At 41.5% G+C, this 25,968-nt stretch overlaps 1 protein-coding gene across 13 annotated transcripts in view; it reads left to right on the top strand.

The window, feature by feature from the left end:
* Nucleotides 1-8,618: 8,618 nt before the first annotated feature.
* L3MBTL3 (L3MBTL3, histone methyl-lysine binding protein) overlaps nucleotides 8,619-25,968 on the top strand; it is a 104,866-nt gene continuing 87,516 nt past the window's right edge. For 2 of the 13 annotated variants that reach the window (XM_027551508.1, XM_027551516.1), the window contains exons 1-2: nucleotides 8,619-8,718; nucleotides 12,278-12,351. The gene's annotated coding sequence lies outside the window, so the exon portion shown is untranslated. Of the gene's footprint in view, nucleotides 8,719-8,775; nucleotides 8,800-9,505; nucleotides 9,528-9,558; nucleotides 9,786-10,419; nucleotides 10,716-12,277; nucleotides 12,352-25,968 lie in introns of those variants that run through there. The other 11 variants (XM_027551509.1, XM_027551517.1, XM_027551514.1 and 8 more) reach the window with 8 other exon arrangements.

The raw sequence follows: 25,968 nt of genomic DNA on the forward strand, positions 1-25,968 counted from the left end.
GGTTCGATCCGTGGGTCAGGAAGATCCCCTGGAGAAGGAAATGGCAACCCACTCCAGTACTCTTGCCTGGAAAATCCCATGGACAGAGAAGCCTGGTAGACTACAGTCCATGAGATCGAAAAGAATTGGACACGACTGAGCGACTTTACTTTCACTTTCCATTTCACTTAGCATGATGTTTTCAAGGTTCACTTAAAGCATGAGTCAGAATTTCCTTCCTTTTATAAGGCTAAATAATATTCCATTGTATGCATATACCACATTTTGTTTATTTACTCATCTGCTTATGGCCATTTGTGCTGTTTCCACCTTTTGGCTCCTATGAATATACAGCTATACACACGGGTGTACAAATCACTTTGAGAGAGACAGAAATTTTGATAGGTCAGTGGGGGCAGAGAGAGGGTATTTCAAGCTTAGGAAATGGCAAGAACAAAAGTACAGACAGGTGGCAATACATGGGGTTTGCTTGGCATGGCTTACTCCTTGGTTTCTCCGGGCGTACTAGCTGAAGATAGAAAGGTCAATTTGTTTCAGTGTTTGGCACTGTAAGGCACTAAATACTAGACCAAGAAGATACATTTTTTTCTAAAGCTTTGAGGAACTATTTAGGGATTTGGAGCAGGGCAGTAACAATACCAACTCTATACTCTGAAAGAGTGAATGTAATGGCAAAGATGTAGTTAGAAATGAAGGGTAATAAGCCTGGCAGGAGACCAGGCTGTTGAGTGGCAGAGGAAATAATAAAATGGAGGGAGGGATTAGAAGATAGATATCACAGAGGAACAATCAATAGGATCTGGATGTGGGTAGCAGCAAGAGGAAGCTGTAGTTAAATGTGACTTAAAGCCCTGGGACGTTATAAACTGAGATGGAGAATGCAGAAGGAAGAAGTAGCAGACAGAAACAATAGTTACTATTCATTAAACTCTTATTATGTGTTAGGCAACTTACATGCATTATCTCCTTTAATCTTGATAATGACCAGTACAGGCGATATTATTAGACACTGGAGGAAATTCAGTTTAGGTAGATTAAGTTACTAATACCTAGTTAAGTAGTAGAAATGGGATTCCAACACAGGTTTAACCCTAAAGTTTTTTGTTTCTTTTAAACCATCACATTATTCACAGTCTTCTAACACATAGAATATCCACATCGATTTATAGCTCAAGAAATTGGAAATGTAAGTCTGAAGCTCTGCAGAATGGTCATGGACAAAAATATAGTCCAGGAGTTCTATACACAAAGATGAATTAAAATGATACTGAGGGAGTACATGAGTTCACTCAAGACAGAATATAAAAACAGAAGACCAGAACTTAACTCCAGAAGCAATCATATTTATCAGGTGGGAGGAGAAAGAAGGACTAGGTCTGAGCCACAAGAGAACAACCAGGAAAGCAAATTGACAAAGACATTACGTGAGAAGACAGTTTTGAAGAAGGGATTAGTCAACACCATCAAATGCTTCTAGAATCTTAAATAGGAAGTGGACTGTAGCCACTAGATTTGACATTTAGGAAGTCTCTGGAGACTTTAAAAGAAGAAAGCATATTCAGTAAGTCCATGGATTGAAGGATGACTCAGATGTATGGAAACGAAGAATGCTGAGTGCAAACTACTTGTTCAAGAAGTCTGGCAACAAAGGAGAAATTATGGCACAGTATTTGAAGGGATGTAGAACTGACAAAAAAGGTTTTCTTTCTAGGACTGGGAAGATATGAGCATATTTAGGGGCTGTAAAAAAGCCAGTGGAGAAGAGCAAACTGTAAATATCAGGAGAATAATGAAAATTTATGGAGGAATAGTGAGAGGGTGTGAGTGATCAAGAACACATTTAGAAAGACAGCCTGGTGAAGAAGTAGGAATATTTCTCCCCGGGATGGGAGAGAAAAAGAGAGAGATTTTGGAAGTTGAAGGGAAGAAGGAGCTTACATTGGGACAGGAGAAAACTGGGGTGGAATTTGACCTTGCAATCAGTACACAGCTGGTTGGGTTATGTAGAAGAGGAAGTCAACTAGAGTCAAAGAAATAGATCATCCAGCTTTATTGAGGGCTCCTCTGAGTTAGGATTATTTTAATCTTTAGTGAAGCCAATCAGCTAGAATAGTGACCAAAACTCACTCTCTCTTTTCTGTCCAATACATTTTCAGACTTTCCTGAAACTCTACAGAGACACCTGATTGGATTTGGGCATTTCCCAAGTCTCCTTAAACTAGATTACTCTTGACTGATTTCATCAACAGTGTACTGATTTTTACCCTTTCATTCTTCACTGTCTACAAATTCTAAGGGCATACATACAGAAAACCTCTAAGCAGTGACAGGAGGTAAGAACTACTTTCTTGGAGAGGTTTTCACAGAAAAAGTTGGGAAATTACTAAGATATGGTGAAATATTTCAATACTAAATCTCAAAATTGTATTCCTTAAAGTCTTCAAACCCATTGAGAAACCCCAGTTTAAAAACCTTTCTATTGATTCTAGTTCCTGAAATAGAACCAAGTGAAAGGCAGAGCTAGTATAATTTAAAGTAACAGATTGTCTTCTTCTTGAACACTGACATTCCATTCGGCATTCTACACGAACAAAGTAATGTTCCAGATTTTTTTTAATATACAGTTACACTTACTGTATTTATGTGATGAATTTTCTTCCAGTTATAGGTATTAATGATTGGAACCATGCCTCAGTTACCTCCCTTATGAAAGATAACATAGGAATGTTATAACAAATATTTAGTTAAAAAACTGAAAAGGGCTTTGAAAATGTAAAAGTGTAATATAAATGCTAAATAAAGATAATATATTCTGAACAGCAGGCTCCTTTGAAATAGGGCCTATGAATTCCATTAGCACTCTCTGTTTACATGCTTTTAGGAACTTTTTGGAGGATGTTGTCCACGGGCATGCTGGTGACGTGGCACCTCTGACGTGGCACCTCTGGCCTGGTCACCAGCAAGGAAAGAGGCAAATAAAAGAGTGGCCATAATAATTCACATAATAGTATTTTCTTAAGTCATTCGATAAATATTTATTGCATTTTTAACTGTGTGCAGGTACAAGTCTGGGTGCTAAGAATACTGCCGGGAGCAACTCAAGCAAAAACCCTGACTCATAAGCTAACATTTATTGATTAGTAACTACACACGAAGGCTTAGTCTTGCATTACTCCATTAAATCCTCATAGAGGGGACTTCCCTGGTGGACCTGTGGCTAAGACTCTGGGTTCCCAATGCAGGGGGCCAGGGTTTGATCCCTGGTCAGGTCAGGGAACTAGATCTGATGTGCTGCAACTAAAGACTGAAGATCTGTGTGCTGTAACTAAGACCTGGCACAGCCAAGTAAAAAAAAAAAAAAATCCTCATAGCAGCCTCGTGAGCTAGGTACTATAAATATTCCCATTTTACAGATGTAGAATCTGAGGTAAGAGGTTCGCAACTTGCCCAAGCGGTAAACTTGGGATTTGCTCCTCACCATCTGGCCCACATGTTCCAGTAACAGGCACAAGGTTATTGGGTGTTGGGCCGACTCAACTGACTTTCAGAGTTGGTCCCCTTTAAATCTACAAAGCTAAAAAGAACAGGCCATACAAATTGTTGGTGTTAGGGGTCTTTTGCTTATCTACTCAATTCAAAAAATGACTCAATTTTCCATAAGGGATGGGGAGCCCTCATGGTGATACTAGTGAAGACAGAAATTCTAGCCATGCAGGTGGTTTTCATGAGGTCCCAGAGTGGCCAGGCCTAAGACTAGAATGACATTTGGGGAGTCAGGTGGCACCCTGGGCAGCTCTGGCCTTTATTTGGCTGGCTAACTTCTGCTCTGCTGTACCTTCTGACTTCTATTAATACTTATGCATAGTTTTTGGAGAAGGCAATGGCACCCCACTCCAGTACTCTTGCCTGGCAAATCCCATGGACCAAGGAGCCTGGTAGGCTGCAGTCCATTGGGTCGCTAAGAGTCGGACACGACTGAGCGACTTCACTTTCACTTTTCACTTTCATGCATTGGAGAAGGAAATGGCAACTCACTCCAGTGTTCTTGCCTGGAGAATCCCAGGGACAGCGGAGCCTGGTGGGCTGCCGTCTATGGGGTTGCACAGAGTCGGACACGACTGAAGCGACTTAGCATGCATAGTTTTTAATGCCTAACAACTAAGGAAACTACACTCTACTTGCTTCTCTCTGTGAATCATTTAGTTTTTGTAATGCCTATCAACTAATTTTATCTCCAGAACTTCCAGTTCATATGGCAAAGCATAAGTATAGATGAGTCCATTTCATCACTTTTATTCATATGGGGAAGCACTCCCTGCTGACTCATAGGCTACCCCTTACTTGATTTAGTCCTTGGATTAAATGTCCACTCCTAGACCAATCAGCTGTGGCCAGGAGGCCATGTAATATGGAAAGAACATTCTAGAACAACCAGGCTCTAAAATTATCAGGGGCTACAATCACAGATATGTTATGAAGTCTGGCTTGTTCCTCTAATACTGTTTAGTTATAAGGCTTTTGGATTTAGGCTTTAAGCAAGTAAATGTGTTCTGGAAAATTATTAACTTTTAAAATTTATAAGTCACTTTATAGTTCTATATTGGTCCATTGTTTTAAATATGTCTGTCATATTTCTATCTTTACTTTTGCATCTAAATAAGATTATAATAAATAAGATGCTCTTTTATATTAATTTCCTTAAGATGTCGAGAATTTAAGATTTACATCATAATCCTTTCCTTACCTAATGAGTAATACTAACATATTTTTTCTCTCATCCTTAGCATGTCAATTACATTTCACCATCACAAGCTCTGTGCTAAGAATGTATACAGATGTGTCACAAGAAAAATAAGGACTCAAATTAGAGTATTACATGAACATTTCAGTGTTATCTAGACATTAACAAGAAAATCAAACTCAGCTTGTATAAATAATTATCAATAATAAGAATCTTGGCCAAATCAATGTTAATGTCATTTTTATACTTGGAAAAACATGGAGCACACAATTATATAGACTAAAAAAATCAATAACTTGACTCACACTTAAAAGTAAGATAATGCATTGAAAGAATGATTTTAAGTATTGTTCACGTTAGAAAATTTCTATGGAAAGATTCAATTTTACATGAAGACTTACAACCAATAGCACACATTACTACATGGGAAACGGTTTAGGAAAGCAGTTTGTGGCTATGAAACAGATCAAAACTAACTAGCCATTAGGGAATGGAACCCATGACCTTCATCTCATTAGTAACAGGCTTAAACCAACTGAATGCGCTATAAACTGGTAACATTCTGATACCTAGCAGATGGATAGATTTTTCACTCTTTACTTAAAATTCATTTCTTGGTTCCATATTATTTGTACTAAAATGTGACAATGCTGCTGTTACGTGGAAGGATGGTGAGAGATGTGGATTTCAGTGAGATCTTAGAAATCAATTATTACTCTTTCTTTGTGTAACTAGTGAGAGAATTCAAAGCCTGAAGATGAGGTGACCTGCCTAATGGGTTCCCAGTGGATGGTGGCAGAACTGTATTACAATAAAAATCTCTTGGACTTCACTCCTGGTCACTTTCAATTTGTGAGGGGCTGGCTGGTGGAGCAGGTTGTCCTTGAATTGTTCAAGGAAGGGGGAGTATGTCCTTTCAACATGGAACAAACTTAGTGCTAGGAAAAGGGAGTGTAAGTTTCTAAATTGAATTCATACTGAATGGAGGTTACAGGAAGGAATATAGTGAGAAAGATTTTGAATGACCTTCATCTGGGAGGGGATGAGAAGCCTCAGAAAGTCTCCAGAGAATGAGTACAGTGATGGAAAACATTTTCCATGTAAAATGGCTTTAGCTTCAGTCCATGGGGTCGCAAAGAGTCAGACACATCTGAGCATGCACACATACACCTCAGGATATTTAGGAATGGAGTAACCTGAAGTCATGGGGCTGGGGGCACAAGTTTGGGTATAAATGAATAAATATAAAGAAAAGTAAAGTAGTGGCTAATAATTTCACTTGGGAGGTCAAGGAAGTTACAGATCTGGTCTGAGGATGGGTTAGGTATATAGGTGTGATAGGGTAGAGTTGGGTGGAATGGGAACCGGGAGAGTGGTGGAGACTGATGCCATGAAGAGATGCTGGAAAGAAGGGATTCATTATGGATTATTAACCAGTGACTGAACAGTGGAAGGGTGAAGGAGCAACAAAAAGCTTCTACTAGTATATTATCATTTAGGGAACAGATGGAGAAAGGTTCTGTAAATACTACCAATTTATATAAAGGTCCAGTGTTATTTAGATTCTAATATCACATACTGCCTCTGTCTCAGGTGGTCACACCAGTGGATTCTTTGTAGCAATATCTTTAGATGTGAGTACCTTCAAAATATTTCCCACCTGGAACCACATCTTGGGAACAACTTACATTGTCTTTGAGCTTTTACTGATGACCTCTGAAGGAGATTGGCCATGTATTGGAGATAGCCTCAACTCATCCTTATTTTTCTTACTGCACCTCAGTATGTGCACAGGTCCCAAGCAAGCCATGCTTTCGTGACCCTCGGACCTTTACTCAGACTTTCTCTGATTGGATCATCTTCCCATATACCCTGGACACTTGTCCTTCAAGAAACAGTTATCACCTTTTCTAGAAAGCCTTTTCTTATTGCTACAATAGCTCCTCAATACAGTAGCTCTGCATACCCCTAGTACAACATCTTTCACACTGTAAAGCATTGCCCAGTGCACTAGACTGCCTTTACCAGTCTGAATTCCTTGGGGCCTAGTTTTGATCATTTGTTTATCCCCAACACCTTGTAATGTGGTTAGCACAAGGTAGATCTTTAATATAAGTTTAAAGACTATGTAAATCTCTGAAAAAGCTTGTGAAATAGAAATATAGTCTAGAAATTATCTAGAGAGAACAAGTCTAGAATGGATTTTTATAAAGAGGAATCTAAAATTAATTTTATTAGTTTCCTTGGGCATAGGCCTTAGTTTTGCACATAGCTCCTGGCCTTGCTTCCCTTCTCTTGTAGCCTGCCTTTGGCTATTTCACTGCTTATTATTCAAGGGCTAGGGAGAAAAGGAGAGAAGCTGAAATTCAGATCAGTTAATTAGGCTGTTTGGGAACAGCTCAGAAAAAGGTTGGATATTGTGGGTGAAATCAATATTATCTATAGCTCTCTCTAACCCAGCCTTCCTCATTTCACACTACTAAACCAATGGTTGCCCGACACAGGAAGCATATTTTATAAACTCTTTTCAGCGTCACAGGGTTTGTTCGCTTGTTTTGAGTACATGTCAAGCTGTATGTCCTGGGTTTTGGTTTGGAGAATTCGGTCACTACACCAGCAGAAGACACTGTGGAGTAGTCTGTCTCTCTAGGGTAATTTCACGGTCCTAAGGAAAGAATTTAGCAGTTTATTTTTCTGAAACTGGTTCAAGGAACATTCCCGAAGTGAAAAAATTCAATCGAGAATATTATTACTTACATTTTGGAGAAAGATTTTTAATACAGAATGTCCATCTGTGATATATTTAAATTCTAGGCCTCAGGCAGCAATTTTGGAAAAGGGTCTCCTTTACGGTTTATTAGATGCAAACTAGCCCACTCTGAGGGGTAGGGGGCCTTACTTTATCTCCCCACCCCAGCAAAATGTGAAGATTTGCTTCCACCATTCCTGAAATTACCGCCGCTCCTTTTTTTTCCCCTTGCACGGTGAACTCCGTTATTGACCTAAAGTGTTGATTACAACTTCAATTTCTTCAATTATTTTCTAAGTACTTGTATCTAGTAGAAAAGGAGAATGGTAAGCTGACCAAAAAGAGGCCTACAGTCATCAGTGGAAAGCTGTCAATACCGAAAAACAATACTCTCGCTTGATCTGGTTTTGATGCCCTAACAAAGACAGGTTTTGCTGTTTAGGACCGCTCAGCCATCTTGACTGAATACATTCAGAAGGTAGTCCTCGACCTGCTTACTGCCAGAGGACTTTAACACTGATTTCTAAGTTGACATATGTATCCCAACAGATTTCACAACAGAGGCCTAACGCATTTAAGCTGTCAATAAAGACCAACACTTCAGAAACGCAAGGCACGCGGACACTACATGCACACTTTATAATGCATTCTTCCAGTCCTCTAAGAGAGAGGTTGTGTGGGGGGTGGGGGGGTGGGGGGAGCTTAAAACTTTATTTCTCATTTCTCCTGACCTGTAGCATGTGTTTAGCCTTTAGGTTGTGTTTTTGTAAGACCAAGGCCCACACTTTAATGGCTGAAAGCATACGTTTAACAGTACATGGTGGATCAGCTGCTCTGAGGAATGCCTTTTTTAAAAAAGTAAAGTGGAAAATAGACAAAGAAATCTATCACCTTAGCAGTCTTTCATATTTGTTTTGATTGTTCTGGAACCAGCTCTGAGCTGGTGACAAGGGTATTGAAAAGATGCACCTGAAACAGGATCTGCGGGCTGCTGCATTTGCCAACCGGCTTTAATGCTGCTTTCCAGCGGCGAAGGCGCAGCAGCATTAACAGGGAAGCCAGCGCGAGCCTCCCCGGCAGCGGCGGCGGCACGGCGGCACCGGCACCAGCGCAGTTTCCCCTCTCCCCAGCCCTGACTCTACGCGCACATGCGCACTGCGCCCGCAGCCCTGGACCATTTGTCAGGACTACTCGTGAGACGGAGAAAAAAAAAAGAGAAAATTTGGGGGTAAGAAGCGGTTGATCGGATCTAATCTCTAATTAATCTGAAGATTTGTCCGTGCCAAAGCCCATTCATTTATTTTCCTAGGTGAGGATGAAAGTTAAGAGACCTCTACAGAGAAGGAAGCGCACCCTCGTCTTGTGAAACAGATCAGGGGAGGGGAAAGGACAGAAGGGGTTTCTCCCCCACTTCTCTGCGCCTCTGGGAAAGAGAAGAAAACTTAATCCTGGGGAAAAAAGTGGGCAAGTGACTCGGAAACGGCTGGAGGGGGAGTCTCTGGGCATCTCACTCTGAAGTAGTGAGTGCGAGTGTGAAAGAGGAACAAAAGAGAGAGAAAAGAGAAAGGAAAAAATGGGGGGAGGAGAGACTTGTATTTTTTTCTTTGCGCGCACACGGGGAAGGGTGTGGGGGGCCGTGCGGAAGGGAGCCGGGGCGAGGCGGCCGCGTCGGGCTCTCGCCCGCGCGCAGGCGGCGGGATGCGTGTGGGCCCCCTCCCCCGCGCCCCCCGAGCTTGTCACTTTGGTCGCTTTCATGACACCGGGCGCGGGGTGGGGAGCGCGGCGGCGCCGGGCTCCGCCGGGGTGCGTGCCTGAGTGGGCGCCGCGGAGCCGCAGCCCGGGCGGCGAGCGCGGCGGCCGAGGCGGGGGGCGCCGGCGGCGGGGGTTGGTGGGGGGGCGCGCGGGGGTGGCCGGGGCCGCGTATCGGTGCGGCGGGAGGCGCAAGCCCCGCGCGCCGCCCCTGCGGCCCCCTCCGCCCGTGTGGCCTTTGTGCCGGGCGCGCACCGGAGAGCGAGCGAGCGAGCGCGAGAAGTACAAGTACGGGAGACCGAGGCAGTGGGAAAAGAGGCCGGGCCACTTTCTCCCCGCTCGGGCTGCGGAGAATGGACTGGTTGAATGTGCAGGCGCGTCTCCCCGGCGTGTGCTGTGTGTGTGTGCGCGGCGGAAAGGCCTCCCCGACTCCCACCGCGCACACGCACACTCACACGCACGCACACACTCACGGACCCGCGGCGGGCTCGGCGGCCGAGAGTTTGCGTTTTCTTCCTCGCCGCCTCCCACTTCCCGACCGACTGTGTGAGAATTTCATATAGATCAGCTCCAATTTCCGCCATTTTGGGAAAGTTGCACAAAAATAAACCCTCCGGTTTATTTCTGCCCGAGGCAGGAAAGTGCTTCGGGAAGCGAGGCGGCGCGGGCCCGCGGCGGCCGTCCGCGCGGGGGAGGGCTCAGGGCGCGGGCCGGGCCGGGAGCCCGCGCCGTCGCGGCGTTCGCCCCGCGCCGTGCCGCGCCGCGCCGGGCCGGGTGCGGGCGCGGGCGTGTGTCGGGAGGCGGCGGCCGCGGCCGCGCCGGGGCGGCGGGCGCGGGTGGGGGGGTTAGGGGGGGAGGCGCGGGGCTGCTTTTCCTGCAACTTGTTTACGCCGTCCTTATATTGGGGAGGCAGAGAGGGGTCCGAGGCGGGGCCGCCGCCCGCCTCGCGCGGCGTGCGTGTGCCATTCCGGAATAATGGGTTTTGCACACTAGCGTCCTGGGCCCGGCCGGCCGTTCTCGCGCCGCGGCGGCTCGGCGGGGGGAAGTAGAGGCCGGCGGGGGTGGAGATCGGGGAAGCGCAGGAGCCGAGGCATCCGCCGCGCGCCCCGAGAGCTGGTGGCGGGGGCGGGGGGGGAGGGCGGAGAGGGAGGAAAACTTGGGAGCCCTGGAAGCGGGGGAGGGGGGCACGGTGGCACGGGAGGGGGGAGGGCGCAACTTTCGTGCTGGTGGTAAAACTTTAATTACCTTGAAAGAAAAAGGCCCTCTGGTCTCCCCCACCCTCTCTGGGCGAAGCCCGGCCCCAGCGCGACCGTGAGAGAAAGTTTAAAAGCGGGCACTTTGCTCCCCGCCTTCCCTGCGGAGGGGTAGGGGTATCTGTTTGTCCGTCTGCGCTCTGAGAGACGTGGGGGTAACGAGCCGCCCTCCGGGGTCGCGAAGATCGCGGCTCTCACCCCACCCTTCCACGGGGAGACGAAGGTAAACGTCGCTTCAGTTTCCCTCCTACCTTCCCCCCCCCCGCCACCCCCCCGCTTCCTTTTCCTCCCCCTCCCCGCCGATTTTTTGAGGGGACCCAAAAAACGGAGTCTCTTTCCTTATGCAACTTCCTCGGACGCTGCGAGCACGGCCCTTCCCCCCTCCCTGCATCCCTCGGCAGGCTCCTTGACCACCTCGGGTCTACCGCCAGAAAAAAAATGCGTTAGAGATCATTCACAGTGCACCGAAACAAAAATAGATTTTTGATTGTTCTAAGTTTAAGTTAAGGGAAACTGAGATGAGGAATAAGAAGGGGGGGAGGGAGCGGCTGGAGCGAGTGCGTCGAATTTTAATTTTCCTAGAATGTTGTTTGTGATAGCTTTATTGCTGTGGGGAGCCCGAGAGTCTCCGTACTGGCTAGCTCTGTCGCGTGGATTTTTGCGCAAGTTTTTAGAAAAACACTGACTCGAGTAGAGCATTTCTCCGGAAAGTTTCAAGTGCAGCAAAATAGCGAACGTGCAAAACTGGCCAAGGGGAGACCTCTAGTGGTTAGACGCGTCTTTAAGTTCGGAAGGCCGAGAGCAAACTTTGGCCTTTACTTTTTAGCTACGTAGTCCGTTCAGACGTGGAAGTGATTAGACGACCTGAGCCAGGGGCCAGATGTTGTATGAGAGGATGCTGATCAGAAATAGAAAGTTTAGTAAATCGGAGAGCAAATGAAATCTAAGGACCCAGCCTTCCAGTTGGGGTACTTCTATGGGGAAAACACTTTGCTTTTATTCTGGGATTTGAGATCGGTCACTCTCTGGATTAGACGCAGTTGTTTGATTTTTTTTTTTTTTTTTTTAATATTTGTCATTGTCTATACATTTGATCAACCTTTAATCGGGAGTGACGGATAATTTCATTTGAATGTTAATAAAAATACGAAGTGCAATACATGTTTAAAACTTTGAAAAAATGAAAAACACTTGTGTTTGAAAAGGCTCATATAAATCATTTTATATGAGCTAATCATTTTATTCTCTAGTAAATATAATTTAAGGCCTTATTTTGTTTTTTAAACACATAGTCATATATAAAAATGGATGACCCCAATTTACCTCTAAGAGTGTAATTTTGTTTCACTGGTTAAGACTTATTTCTGAATACTTTGTATAATTTGGGATTTAAACACTTAAATATATGGAAAAAACTTGCTTACATAGTATCTATTCTTCTGCCGGTGTGTGTTCTGCAGGGTAACTTTAAATAAGAGAAACAGTGAGAGAAGTTAAAATGAATCAAATGATCCTGGGAACTTTCATTTGCTTGTCATACAATGGAAGAGACTTTAACAGGGGAACTTAGGGTAGGGCAGTGATATAAATGTAAAAGCAATTTCACCTCATCCAAAGCTAGTTTATTTTTGTGTGTGTGTGTTGTAACATATTAAGTAGTAGTGTACAAAATTATGCAATGTCAGTAATTCAGAATTTGAACTTATTATCTATGAGTTTCAAGGCTTCTTTTTTTAAAATGACAATACTTTGATTTTATTTCTCTTCTCTTTAAATCGATGATAGACCTCCAGGAGAAGTCTTGAGGGTGAACCACAGTCTTAAAGACCATCAGATAATTATTTCTTCACTGCCACTAGGTAAGAGTTGTGTGTTGAAACAAATTGCTTGATATACTTGCAAATATTAAAAGCTGCATTTGAGGGTAAGGAAGGAGAGTGTGGAACAGAGTTGGCAGAAAAACATCATTTTGAAAGGGGTGCTTTGAATTCATGAAAGTCTTGACCCTGATTGTGACTGAAGCTCCAATTAAAGCATTATGAAAAATTAAGAGATTGTTTTGGATAATCTTTGGACTGGCTTTTTACTGGATTCTTAATTCACACTTCAGTTGTACCTGTTCTTTACTGAAAGTAAATAGTTTTATTCTTTGGAATTGAGGAAGCGGGAAATCTAGAACAAAGCAATTGTGAATTAATATAGCTGTTGTAGAAGTATGCTGTGATGTGGAAAGTTCTGGAACTTGGTAAAATTTTGTAGGTGATATTTCCAATAAGATGTTTGGGCACGTTTAAGTAACTTATCTTCTATGGCTCAAATCCTATGGTGGGCTGATGTGTGCCAAATATCATTTCATAGTGTTATAGTGAATTTCCAGTGTGTTAGCATAAACTTGTCAACTTTTAAGCATATCACCACAAGCAATACAGCTGCTGCCCAATAAAGATCTCTTTGGTAATTTTGGAGGGTGCTGGTTAGTCTCCAGTAATCCAGGGCCTACTCTCAGAACAAAGGTCATCCTCAGGCAAAAGGGAACCCTGGGTAGAACATGAAAGTACATTTGTGCGACTCTAGTGCTTTTCTACTATTCATGATGGTGATGTTTAGTTGATAAGTCATATCTGACTCTCTTGCGACCTCATGGACTGTAGCCCACCAGGCTCCTCTGTCCCTGGGATTTCCCAGGCAAGAATATTGGAATGGGTTGCCATTTCCTTCTCCAGGGGATGTTCCCACCCCAGGGATGGAACCCGAGTCGAGTCACCTGCATTGGTAGGCGAATTCTTTACCACTGAGCAACTAGGGAAGGAAGCCTCTTCTACTTTTTATAACTTTTTTTTAATCGTTCCCTTTCTTTTTCTGCTTCATTTCATTTTCCTTTTCTGTCTCAGGTATTAAAGGAGTTGCTAATTCTTGTTTGGCAAAACAAAAGAAAACAAAAAGTAGCAGGACTAATAATCCTTTTTAAAAAAATTTTGAATTTTATATGGGAGTGTAGTCGATTAAAAATGTTGTGAATAGTTTCAGTTTCACAGTAAAGCGACTGAGCCATACATAGCCATGTATCCATTCTCTCCCAGCCTCCCATCCAGGCTGCCATGTAATATTGAGCAGAGTTCCCTGTGCTATATAGTAGGTCCTTGTTGGTTATCCATTTTAAATATAACAGTGTGTACATGTCCATCCCAAACTCCTTAACTGTCACTTCCCACCACTCTTCCCCGCTAGTAACGTAAGTTTGTTCTCTTAAGTCTGTGAGGACTAACAGTCCTTATTGAGCCACGTTATAACCATGGTAGGTGTGGTCTAGATGTCAAAACTGAATAAATACCACTATAAAAATGATTGTCAAAAAGGAATTTATTGACATTTTCTGCTCGTGCATCACCTTGAGAAGTATAAATAGCAAAATAAATAGATGTCCATGCAGGTGATGCAGCAGAAACAAGGGGGCGAGAATGGCTGACAAGAAGATCGCAGATGGAAGTAGAGTTCAGACAGAGTGAAGTGTGTTTCCTAGGATGGTTAGTTTCATGTTTAGATATGCTGAGTGGAAGACAGTAGTTATTTTTATTCATTTGGGGAATCATTGTGATTGTAGGTAGAGTGCTAGAATAGGAATCAGAGGACAGTTTAGCCACTAAATATGCCACTTTTTGTAAATCACATTAACTCTTTTAGCCTAGATTTCCCCTTCTGGAAAATGGGAGTGACAATGCTTGCCTTGGTCTCTTTGTTGAAGGGATCAAATAAGGTTTTGAGAACTATGAACAATTATTCAAATGTTTGGTAGTCATATTATCATTTTACCTTAGCCAGGTTTTGTGAAAAGGGCAGAACAAAAGGTAGGTTTTTAAAAGCTGAACAGAGTGATCTAACTCTTGGCTAAAATAATTGGTTTAGTTTTTGGTGTACATATTATATGGACTTGCTACAATGCTTTCAGGGGATATTTCATTTCTTTAGGAAAATAGTAGTTTCTCTTTTATGGCTTTCTTGAGCGAAGAGACCATGTTTTAAAATGGGGCTGAATACAAATTGTGTTTTATCTCAAGGTAGTCATTTAATAGGTAGGAGTTGGTGAAATAAATATTTAAATATAAAATAATACCAAATTGTGGAAATGGTAGGGTGGTGAAAGTAGAGGGGTTGGTGTGAGGGGAATTTATGTACTGTAATTAATATTTTAGTTAGCATGGGTCTGTTGGGAAATGAAGATGACAAAATAGGTAACTGGAGTAGTAAGAATTTAAACTATAGGGACCAGAAACTGGGTCCTGCAAATGACTGTGAATTTCAGGGGTGCTCCCTGTAGGGCTTTTTCCTCCCTACGTTTTCTAGAACTCTTGGCTGCTTTATTCTAATCTTAATCAACTATATATTATCTAGATAGAAAAAAGAAAATCACAAGTCGTTGCTTTCAGTTTGATAATACTGAATTTGCCAAACTCTTGAGAAGTTTTAGCCTATCTCTCTTATCTTGTAAATTATCCAATCAATACTCTAAGAACCTAGAAACCCAGTAGTGGAGGAAAGAAGAAATAATAGTTCCTGTTTAATTAGTCCCTGTGTAATTGAAGGTTGGTTCTTGAATAATTCCGCTGTTTTGTTTGATAGTTTATTTCTAAGACATACATATATCAACCAAAGCTATTTATAATAGATGCAGTTAAGACAGAAAATTTACAAAAGAAATCATTGAGTTGGCCAGAAAGTTCATTCAGATTTTTCTGTAGGATGGTACAGAAAAGCCGAATGAACTTTTTGTCTAGCCCAATACTTGAGGTAGTGTGGACTAGGGTACTAGTCCAACTTGGTGTCCCAAAGTTGGGTAACCTGCATAATTCCTCTAGTGGTATTTCTACTAGTTAACTGATTTTTATTGAATTCTTACAGTGCCAAACACTGCAAGACCAGGTCTTTGCTCTTGAGGAGTTCCCTACACCCTTACCCTGGGAGTTTGATTTATGAAGTCAAACTGAAAAGCCTTTAAGTCCTTTTTTAGGAGACAGGGTGGTTTGCAGGAAAGAATAAGGACTTTTGAGAGGCACTTGTGTAAAGTTGACTGATTCTGGATGCACCTCCAGTTTCTTCCTCGGAAGTGAACTTATAGTTAATGACTTGGGTAGTGATTGAAAGAATTACATGTGTATTAGGTTGAATTGGTCAAAAAGTTCATTTGGGTTTTTCTGTACCATCTTACAGATGAATCTGAATGAACGTTTTGGCCAACCCAATAATAAAGCTTTATTATTATTACTTACTATTCTTTCTGCAAGTCAGTGTTTTATGTCAGTCAATAGATATTTATTGGGTATCTTTGTAACTCTGTTGGAAAGTGCTTTACATAATTAATGCATAGAATAGGATGAAATAAATGACTTTGTTGGGGCTATGAAGAAAGCAACAATCTTTGGCCTTAGTGTGTTTATAGTCTATTGAGGAGATAATCCATACACATACAATGATAATTACCAAAACAAAGCTGTGGTTCAGTGCTGTAGTGAAAGGTCGAGGTAAATGCAGTGGGTACTGTGGCGGTAAGTGTGTCCCTAACGTAGGGACCTGCAACATGGGGCGCCCTTTGCAAAATACTGTGAAGTGTTAATATAGTCAGTGTAATTGTATATTGAGTGCCTTCTGAATGTCAAGCATTAAGCTGGATATTTTACATTCATTCATTCATTCACTCATTCATCTAACAGAAACTTACTGAGTGCATTCTGTTTGCCCAGGTACTGTTTTAACAGTATTATCCCTAATACTTTCAGTAACCTTGAGTGTTTGGTATTATTAATTCTCTTTTAGAGGAAACCGGTCCTCAGAGATACTTAGTAACTTGTATAAGTTCATGTGCAGCTTGGAAGGGCTGGGACAAGGGAAAATGACACTGGCTTTTGTCTTGTTATGTCTTTAACTTTCTAATTTTCAAAATAGTAATTCTTAACAATATTTCCAGGAAACACATTTCCAGATTTTGAGGAATATATTTGCTTTTATACATTGGTTCACTAAGATGAGCAATAGCAAACAGGTGTAAGAAAAAAATGATGAGAAGAAAACACTATTTCTTCACTTTACTCTTTCTTCCTCCCTTTTTAAACGTTGGGGAAAGACTTAGTTGTACTGAAAAGAACACCTTGGTCTAGTTCATGGCCTTGAAATGATCATTAGCTGTTAACAAAACATTACTGAGATTAGGTTTGGTAATTACTGGGCTTATTTATTAAAAGGTTTCATCTGTTCTTTGTAGGAAGAGACCTGATAAGGCAGTAGGGTTTGTTTTCAATTAATTTAAATTAATTGATAAATTAAGTTTAAATCAATTAATCATCAATCAAAAGAATAAGACCTAAATTTACCATTTTGTGAACTCAAAACATGATGGAATTTATTGATTATAAAAAAAAAATTAAAATGAGGGATAGAGATAATAATGGTGAGAAGCTGGAGACAGGGAAGAATGTAGAGTATGAGAATCAAAGTTTAAAAAAAGATACCAAGGAATATGACTAAGAATATATTCACCAAAATGCGATAATTACTGATATTATGCTCTAACCAGAAGAGTAGGCCCATTTACAAAATAAAGTGAAGAGTCTTTGATTCATTAGGTGGTTCTGGTTTATAGTGGGAGTCATATGACATTCCTGTTATTTGAGTCATGGTCCATCGAGCAGAGCTTTAGTCTTAACTTCAGAGGATGCTGTTGCAGGCATTGGTTATAGGGTGATGGACTGTTTCTCCTTTGTTGAAGCTCTATCATCCAACAAATTTTTTTAAGCACCTGCTGTATGTTGGAGCCTTTCAAGATTGGACCACGGCTGTATGTTACGTGTGCTTTTATAGAATTAAACTAGTTCAGTTACTGAAACACTTTGAGTAGGATGGTTGAGGCACCAAAATCAGTTGATTACTTTTCCCCCATCTGTTAAACTGACCGAGCACTGAACTGTGAATTGAAGTCCCCGGTCTGGTTGTTAAATGATCTAAATAATTTCACCCCATTGCTTTGTGGTCTTATTTGGAAGATTTGAGGCCTAGCTGTTCAATTTGTTGATAAGGAGTTTAGCTGCAAAGGGTTATCAAGATAAGCCTGTAGACATGACTTCTGTGACAGAAATAAAATCTGGACAAATCTAATTTATTATAGGCAAAAGAAATCAAGTGTAAATCTTTTAATTTTAGCTCTGTGTTCTATAAAAATATGAAGCAGAATAAGAAAAAAGAATGTACTACTTTTAGCATTTAAAAATTATGAAGTGAAGTAAGAAAAAAGAACAAGATACTACTTTTAGTTTTCTTTTAAAATTTAAACTTGTGCATATTTTGCATAAGCATGGAAATATCTCTGTGAGACAGGTTCTTGCTCTTTTTATGCTCTTGAATCCCTCTAATGGGTGTAAAATTTCTATTATTACCCTACTAGTGTAGTGTATGGATGACATTATAGCACTTTTCAGGATATTTCTGTCTCAAATTGAGTATCTCATAGTCTGTACATTGAAAATGAACTTCAAATAAAAGCATTTGAAGAGAGTGTGTTAAATGTGCCATAAGACTGTTAATGTCAGTTTGTGATTTCATTTTCTATATACATTTTTTTTTTCTTGAAAGGCATTTTTCATTTTCTGTTCCTCCTTCAGAGGAAGTAAGTAGGTTAAGGCCACAGACTCTCAAACAATTCATCCTTCTTACAGTAACAAACGGAAGGGCAGGAAGTTGAGATTTTGTAAAGGTTGCCTTTGGTGACTACCCCTTTGCATGTAATCGTCATAGCAGAAAAGGTAGGAAATCAGATAAGCCATCGATATGTTATAAATAGAGTCATTTTCATTAAACATGACTAGTAGTAGATACAGGAGCAGGAGGTATCTCTTGAAAAAATATCAACAAGAAGGCGCCGTCCTAATAATCGATTTCATATATAAAGGGAACCTAGGTTAGCTGCCTCTCAGGCATCTACTACAGGAACATAGATAGGGACAGAAAACCCAGATTCTCAAGAATTTGTTCTTGATGCTATTGAGATTTCAGTTTTCACGTTGAAGTCATCTACAGTTCTACCTGCCTAAAAAAAAAAAATCTATGAACTTGAGCCCTCAGGGCAGAATTCACATCTCTCCACAACAGATCTCAGTTCCAGTATGTGTGCGATTCAGAGTTCTTATCAGTCAGGGTTACTGGAATATCAAAGCTGGTATCTGTCATGCTTGATTTGAAAGGAAAATTTTTCTTTGTAGCAAAATATTTGTTGAGAGATGCTTCATGGGTGAGTTTAGATTTTTCTCTTATCCTTATTGAATAAGCCTGTTTAAGAGGCTTGAATTTAACTTCTTTTGATGTGTTCTTCACTGACACTTAAATAAGGAGGGTTTCTTGGAGCTGGAGAATTATCCTCTTGCCAAAGAGGTAAATAAATACTTAGCAGCCTCCTTGTTAGAATTTTCACTGGAGAATATGAGATAGATGGACAGATGAAGATCTGTTTCTGATTTTCCCTCTCCCCAGTCCTTGCCCACAACTAGTCTGTTACGTTTTTCCCTTCTCTTTTGTTCATTCATGTGATAAATTTTTATTGATGCCTACTGTGGATATTCACATGAGGGTAATAAAATGAATAAATCAAAGTCTCTTTCCTCCAAAACCTCCTGTAAGAAAGGATCATGATATGATGTAGTAAGTACTATTATTGGGGTACAGAATCTCCCTTCAGCCCCTGTTCTCCTGGCATCTTACATACCCATGTTCCAGCACTTGTACAGAGAAAGACTCTGTAGTCATTTGAGTCCCCTTTGGAGAGGATCCATAGCTTTCATCTCTCTTTTCTCTATAGGCCTCTTACTGTGATTTCTCAATGGTGCTTTCTGTTTGCCTCTGTGTCTTTCTTGAAAGCAGGTCCTGGAACCAGAGTTGATACGCGACGATGTTTTTATGCCTCCTCAGCAAAAATGTCACAGTAAGGTTGCCAATGGCTTAGTCTTAGGTCATTGTTCAGAGATTATGTCCTTCATACTTTTCTCATTGTTAGAATGTTCTTTTCTTTATAAGAGCTTGGAAAAACCAATACTTACTGACTTTTCATCAGTTTCCTAAATTCATTTTGAAGTTGTACTTGTTTGTGAAATCCCAGAGTCCTACCATAGTTCTTAACTCCCACTTTTTTCCGCCTTCACTTCTGGACTCTGGAGAAATCTAATAGGACTTTGTGGTGCAAAGGTATTAGCTTTTGTACAGTTATCATTTCTCTGCTGTGAGATATTCAGACATCTGGTAAACTCATGCTTGAAGGGAGTGTGGACACTGGAGAGCAACTTGTTTCTTTTCTTCAAAATTACTGTAGCTGTTGTGAACTGACTGTCCACAAAGTACAAAGCACTTTAACGTGCATAATTTAAAAACGCTTAAATCTCTATGAAGTAGATATTCCTATTCATTTTTTAGATGAAGGAGCTAAGGCTCAAGAGAGGTTGGGTACCATGCCCAAGATTATTCAGCTAGTAAGTTGTGAAGCCAGGATTCAACCCAGGCACTCTGGCTGTTGTGCTTTTCACCTTTACATTAGATTGGCTTCTTTATTGACTAAAATACATTGTTTTGGGCACTATGGTATAGTCTGAGGGTCACTGTTTTGGGAGGTGAAAGTCTGTTTATTGGTTTGGTGATCTTTTCTTATCTGTAAAATGAGGCCAACAATTCTTGGCCAACTTAAAAGGTAGCTGTTAGGGTCAAATAGGCTAGTATTGGTAAGATCCTTTAAAATGACAAAGTGTAGAAGAAACCCTCCAGCTCCACTGTGTCTGTATCTCTGGAGTGGGTTAGACTTACTGACTTGGTCTGACTCCCCTTACGTGGCCGTGTATTTGTAAATATGTGAGTTCCCCATTACAGCCAGTGTACCTCTCAGGTGTCATGAAAGTGCATAGGAAGGCATCAGAGGATAAATCAGAAAACTGTAGATAGACCTTAAGAGGTGGGGCCATGTCTTTCTCAAGATCACTTTCTTGGGCCTGGACTCTAGGTCCCCAGGACTTTCCCCAGTGTTAGATACTACAGATTTCAACTCATGGATGCAGACTGGGAGCTCAGCCAGAATGTAGCATCTCTATGGTTGATTTCCTAACTTGGAGATGAATGAATTCTCTCCTGTAAAACACTGCCTGTTCTCATGTTATTTCTTGAATTTATTTTCCATAGCTCAGCATTTTCTGAAAAGGGGTTCCATGGGACTTGCTAGACTGTGACAACAGAGCTGTAGGGCTGGCTGACTGTGGGAAGCTTGAATTCAGCGCTTCACAGATAGCTGCGTTGCTGCTGATGGGTGCCATCCATCTCCCAAAGACCCAGAGGTTACATTTCTCCATCACCACAACACTTGTGTCACAGGACACACAGAAATGGTCTCCTGTAAGTTCTGAGGAGCGGATTTTGGGACAGATTGCCCTAGCCTTTCATCTTCGTCTTGTTAACCCGCTTTAGCCTGGTCTCCAGTGTGCTGCCAGCCCAGCGTGATGGTGAAGAGAGCCCTGCCTTCGGGTCCAACTCCCTCCCTACGTGGCAGATCCTTCTCCATTACTTCAGAGGAATTGTTCCTTGAAGAAAGCTAGTCATTTCTAGAGCCATGTAAATATGAGGGATTGTTGTTATTAACAGCACAACATCTATGTTGTAATGTTGACATCTTGTAATGGAGCTTTGAACACAGGTGGCTTACCATAAGAGACACCACTGAAATAAAATGAAGGGAAAGGGGGAGGAAAATGCCAGTGACTAATTTTTTAAGGTTGCTGAGCAATTCTCATGAACTCAAATAATTGTTAAACCAGGTAACTATAATAGACAGTTAAGATTTTATTGACTGCGTAACTTTGGAGTAGGCACTGTGTTGAACTGTTATCTGACTCATCTTATTCAGTCCTCACCACGCACAATGAAGAAAAGTTCTGTTATCATCCACATTTTATAGATGAGGAAATTGAGGCTTCAGGGGGTTAGTTGGTCTGAAGTCACAGAACAGGACATTGCCAAACCTTGGAAAGTGAATTGAAGAGGAGGAAAGGAAGGTCATGGCTCCTTTAGGAAAGGGCAGGGGATGGAGAGAGGAACTTGAGAGAGTGTGGCAAGTTTTGAGGATGATGCATGAAGTGTTTGATTTGTGTCTGTGAAAGGATGACAAGGAGCAGGGTGGGTGGGGAGAGGGAGGCTCAGCAACTTGATACACCATTTTAATATGGGTTTAGCAGTGGGCAGAGGCCCTTTCGATGATATTACTGAAGGTGATGCTTAAGACTTATTTTTTGAGAATGTCACAATGTGCCAGAGACAGCTTTTGGTGAGTGATTGATGATTTCTACAAAGTGAACCGAAAGCCAGCTTCAGTTGATGGTATTCATGTGGGCATCATAGCAGCAGAGCACTGAATCCCCACTGTGGATGTTGACTTTTCTTACTATTGTCTCACTGTTCTGCAGAGCTGTCATTTTTGTTTCTTTCATGGTCATGATTTAAGGGTTAGCATTCCTGACTTACTCTTCACAAAAGATACATTGCCCTCTTGAACCAAAAACTGATGTGTTTAGTTCCTTGACACCAGGCACTGAGATCTCACTCAGTCCCATCATCTCTCTGAGTGATAGAGTTAAATCTGATTCTCAGATGCTGCTTCTGGGGTGATGCCTACCCCCATTTTACAACTACTCCCAGCTCTTGGCCTTGTTATCTCTGTAACTTACTTTTGAAAACTGTACCTGTTAATGGTAAAGCTATAAAATGGAATTCTAAAAAAACAACTTTATTTGAAAATATTAAACCTGTTTAACTGGCGTTAGTGAACATTAGCTGTTCTTGTAAATACTCTACTATTTTGAAAACAATGGTTTGAGCAGGAATGGCCAGGCTGCAGTTAGTACCCTTTCTTAGTAATCTTTAATACTGACCTTATCTGCAGATCCAGACTTTTGGTTTCTAGGCAAGGCCCACTCTCTCACTTTGTGTTGCAGCTACCAGATTGGGTTGCTTATCTTCCCAGGGACTGTTATCTTCTCTTCATCTCAGCCCCAGGCAGCCTCTTCACCTTGAACGTGCTGTACAAGTGCACGCCTGGGGCGTCCCTGCCCCCGACTCTGAGCGGCCATTTTATCCTCTCCTGGCAGATATGAGCAAAGGAATCATATAAAGAGAGGATTATGAAGGACTCTGTTTATCTCCAGTCAAAATAAGATACCGTAGATTCTTGACATTTATGATGGATATAGCCCATGACCATTGCCAGTCCACAACCTGGAAAAAAATCGTTGTAGCGCATAATTCCTCCCTTCAGATTGCTAAAGTATAACTGAGTAATGTAAATGATCTCTCTAGACCTTAACTACTTATCTTACTTGATGAGCAATTTTTGTACTGTCTAGAGCACTTATTGAAACAAATTCACACGTCTTTTCTACTTATTTCCTTTTGGAGCGTTCTGTAGTTTTGTTCACACAATGTGTCTGAGTCATCATTGCATTTGACATTTCAGCCTTTAATTTATCTGAAACTTCTGTTTTGTGGCTGGGACCTATCACTTTCATAAGCATTTCCATGTTCTCCTCGTTCTGTCATCAACACTAGAATCAACTAGCAGTTCATTTTGTTTGTTTCATTTCTTCACTAGAAGCGGAGTTGTTGTCACTTTATGTATGGTGGCTGTAGCACTCTGACACTGCGCTGTGACTCAGAGCACACCTGGACCTTGGCCGGGCCCCCCAGTTCATGGTGTGTGTGATTCAGAATCTTGTCTCTGCGAAATGGCACATTGCTAAATGTGGGAGCTTCGGCTGTTGCTCAGGAATGGTAGAAATCAAGATAGTCTGTGCATGCCAGGGATCTCCTGTTTGTTTGTGATACCTGAGTTGTAGAGAAGTGAGCCCTCAACCCTTTCTTTTTCCATCCGTCTGTGGAGCTGATACATTTGTGTATGTAGTTAAATACCTACTAGTTAAATTACACAAGAGCTTTGGGGAAGTCCATTTCCCCTAGTGCCTTCCAGGCTATGGCTTCAATTGTTGACATCTATAAGAAGCTAAATATTTTTGTAAGGAGAAGCACCTTTCATAACATAGCGTATTTTAAATAAATATGAAATAGAATTTTAAAATATATTTTAATGTAATTTTTTTCTTAAAAAAAATACACATTTAAATATTCAACAGGTGCTAAAGTGGCCACAGAGAGTAGGTTCCCATCCTTTAGCTGTCTTTCAACCTACCATTGCCGCTTCCTGGAGGCAGGCAGTGTTAACCAGCTTTTGACAAATCCTTGTAAAGATAGTCTATGTATATATAAGCAATACTCATACTGATATATGCCCCATTTGTTTTACACAAATTGTATCACACTGTTTATATAACCTATGTAAAATTAGTAGTATTGATTGTATCTTGGAGCTTTATCTGTATCAGAATGTAAAGGGTTTCCTCATGGTTTTCTATAGTGGTATTTTATACTATTGTATGGATGTACCACAGTTTTCCTTTACTGATGGACAGTCGGGTTATTTCCAGTTTTTTGACATTACAAGCAGCGCTATAGTCCATGAACCACCTTTTACATTTTTTAGACACATGTGCAAGTATCTATGGGATAAATTTCTAGAGATAGAAGGACTGAATTGGAGGATATGTTCTTGAAAATTCATTTCCGTAGAGTGGAGGTTGTTTCAATCAATGCTACCATAGTATATGAGAGGGCCCACATCTCCATATTCTTATAGGATTTTTTTTAATACAAGATATTAATTAATTTCATTACCACTTAATGTTTCTAGATTCCTGGTGGTACATGGTAAGCCAGGGCTTCCAAGAATTTCTTTGTGTGAGAGATTGGGGAAGTGTATCCATTTGATAAATGATTCCAAGGGAGAGTCAAGTTGCACAGCTTTGGTTTAGAGGCAGGGGGTGGAGCAGGAAAGAAAGAGGAGGTAATTTTTAAAATTTTTATTTATTTATTTTAATTGGAGGATAATTTCTTTGCAATATTGTGGTGGTTTTTGCCATACATTGACATGAATCACCCATGGGTACACATGTGTCCCCCTATCCTGAAACCCACTCCCGCCTCCCTCCCCACCCCATCCCTCTGGGTTGTCCCAGAGCCCTGGCTTTGAGGCTTTGAGTGCCCTGCTTCATGCATTGAACTTGCACTAGTCATCTATTTTACATATGGTAATATACATGTTGCAGTGCTGTTCAGAGGAGGTAATTCTGTGTTAAATGTCATTTAGTCTGTCAGCCAGCCCTTTTGTAGATTGTTACGCAAGGAAATTATAATAAAAAGAGTAAAAACTAAAGTGAACTGTTTCACACAGGAGGGACTTTGAGAGTATCATATATTTGCATTGGTGCCAGCAGTAATGATCTCCACCTACAGTATTGATGAGACATCCACTGTAGGCATTGGAGGGAACACACTGGGTGTCAGTACCCTTGATATTAGCCATTGTCAGGTATAGTATGCTGCTGCTAAGTCACTTCAGTTGTGTCCGACTCTGTGCGACCCCATAGACGGCAGCCCACCAGGCTCCCCCGTCCCTGGGATTCTCCAGGCAAGAACACTGGATTGGGTTGCCTTTTCCTTCTCCAGTGCATGAAAGTGAAAAGTGAAAGGTAAGTCGCTCAATCATGTCCGACTCTTAGTGACCCGTGGACTGTAGCCTATCAGGCTCCTCTGTCCATGGGATTTTCCAGGCAAGAGTACTGGAGTGGGGTGCCATTGCCTTCTCCGAGGTATAGTATAGGTGAGTGGAAATCAGAAGCTGCATTGGTGCATTTCCTGGATATCTGATCTCCAAAGCTGTCCCTTTTGATATCAGCAATGGCTGGACTGGTAAAGAACCCACCTGCCAATGTGGGAAATGCAAGAGACATGGGTTTGATCCCTGGGTTGGGAAGATCCCCTGGAGGAGGGAATGGCAACCCACTCCAGTATCCTTGCCTGGGGAATCCTATGAACAAAGGTGTCTGGCGGGCTACAGTCCTTGGGATTGCAAAGAGTAGGACATGACTGAAGCGACTTAACATGCATGCACTGGAGAAAAATGGTAGATCTTGGCTAATAACACAGAGGACACATCATGGTACACGTTTAAGGTACTGCCTTAGGAAATCTCAGCGGACTTAACAAGAGATTTGGAGTGTGCTTTTCTGCACAATGAGAAATACTGCTTGTGACTTAAATGGTGAGTGACTTAACCTACCTGGTTTTTAGGCCTGTAGAGTACAGGTTACACATGAGATGATGGGATAGTGCCAGATGATAATTAAAGAAAATACAAAGGATAGTATTTCTAAGTACTAAAAAAATTTGCTTAACTCTTAGAAGCATAATTTGTTGGCATGAAAAGACGGTATGTTTGTATACAAGATCACATACTTACAGAAGACAGAAAAAGAGGAAAAAGGTGTCATAAAAACAGCTTCTGTTAAAATAATATTGGCTTC

The sequence above is a fragment of the Bos indicus x Bos taurus genome, chromosome 9 (assembly GCF_003369695.1).
Source record: "Bos indicus x Bos taurus breed Angus x Brahman F1 hybrid chromosome 9, Bos_hybrid_MaternalHap_v2.0, whole genome shotgun sequence".
Taxonomy (NCBI): domain Eukaryota; kingdom Metazoa; phylum Chordata; class Mammalia; order Artiodactyla; family Bovidae; genus Bos; species Bos indicus x Bos taurus.